Source organism: Arachis stenosperma, chromosome 1 (genome assembly GCF_014773155.1).
Source record: "Arachis stenosperma cultivar V10309 chromosome 1, arast.V10309.gnm1.PFL2, whole genome shotgun sequence".
Lineage (NCBI taxonomy): Eukaryota > Viridiplantae > Streptophyta > Magnoliopsida > Fabales > Fabaceae > Arachis > Arachis stenosperma.
This window is the reverse complement of record NC_080377.1, coordinates 88454649-88456228: the sequence shown is the minus strand read 5'-3', so window position 1 is coordinate 88456228 and position 1580 is coordinate 88454649. Positions and strand designations below refer to the sequence as shown.

The 1580-nt window shown below is 40.0% G+C and overlaps 1 non-coding gene across 1 annotated transcript; it reads left to right on the top strand.

Annotated features, from left to right (window-relative positions):
* Nucleotides 1-646: 646 nt before the first annotated feature.
* LOC130948177 (small nucleolar RNA R71) lies at nucleotides 647-754 on the top strand. Its single transcript, XR_009072954.1, has one exon. It is a non-coding gene; the product is annotated as a small nucleolar RNA R71 (small nucleolar RNA).
* Nucleotides 755-1580: the final 826 nt, after the last annotated feature.

Sequence of the window (1580 nt, the reverse complement as noted above, 5' to 3'; positions counted from 1 at the left end):
TGATGGAGGACCTTGTTTCATTCATGAAATTTTGAGTGGTTTTGATTAGATCAGAGACCATTGTTGCTAAGTCAGAGGTATTCTGCTTAGAACTCTCTGTCTGTTGCTGAGAAGATGATGGAAAAGGCTTGCCATTGCTAAACCTGTTTCTTCCACCATTATTGTTGTGGAAACCTTGTTGAGGTCTCTCTTGATTCTTCCATGAGAAATTTGGGTGATTTCTCCATAAAGAATTATAGGTGTTTCCATAGGGTTCTCCTAGGTAATTCACCTCTTCCATTGAAGGGTTCTCAGGATCATAAGCTTCTTCCTCAGATGAAGCTTCCTTAGTACTGCCAAGTGCATTTTGCATTCCAGACAGACTTTGAGAAATTAAATTGACTTGTTGAGTCAATATCTTGTTCTGAGCCAATATGGCATTCAGAGTGTCAATCTCAAGAACTCCTTTCTTCTGACTAGTCCCATTGTTCACAGGATTCCTTTCAGAAGTGTACATGAATTGGTTATTTGCAACCATTTCAATTAGCTCTTGAGCCTCTGCAGGCGTCTTCTTCAAATGAAGAGATCCTCCAGCAGAGCTATCCAAAGACATCTTGGATAGTTCAGAGAGACCATCATAGAAGATACCTATGATGCTCCATTCAGAAAGCATGTCTGAGGGACATCTTCTGATTAATTGTTTGTATCTTTCCCAAGCTTCATAGAGGGATTCTCCATCCTTCTGTCTGAAGGTTTGGACTTCCATTCTAAGCTTACTCCATTTTTGAGGTGGAAAGAACTTTGCCAAGAAGGCATTGACTAGCTTTTCCCAAGAGTCCAGGCTATCTTTAGGTTGTGAGTCCAACCATATTCTAGCTCTGTCTCTTACAGCAAAAGGGAATAGCATCAGTCTGTAGACCTCAGGGTCAACCCCATTAGTCTTGACTGTGTCACAGATTTGCAAGAACTCAGCTAAAAACTGATGAGGATCTTCCATTGGAAGTCCATGGAATTTGCAATTCTGTTGCATTAGAGAAACTAATTGAGGCTTAAGCTCAAAGTTGTTTGCTCCAATGGCAGGGATGGAGATGCTTCTCCCATAGAAGTTGGGAGTAGGTGCAGTAAAGTCACCCAGCACCTTCCTTGCATTGTTGGCATTGTTGTTGTTTTCGGCTGCCATGTGTTCTTCTTCTTTGAAGAATTCGGTCAGGTCCTCTAAAGAGAGTTGTGCTTTGGCTTCTCTTAGCTTTCGCTTCAAGGTTCTCTCAGGTTCAGGGCCAGCTTCAACAAGAATGCCTTTGTCTCTGCTCCTGCTCATATGAAAGAGAAGAGAACAAGAAAATATGGAATCCTCTATGTCACAGTATAGAGATTCCTTAAGGTGTCAGAGGAAAAGGAAAGTAGAAGACAGAAGTAGAAAATTCGAACTTATCAAAGAAGATGGAGTTCGAATTTTGCATTAAGGAATAGAGTTAGTTCAGAAATAGAAGGATGTGAGAAGAAGGGAAGTAATTTTCGAAAATTAAGTTAAAAGATTTTGAAAACATTTTGAGAAAACACTTAATTGATTTTCGAAAATAAGAGTGGAAAAGAAATCAAGT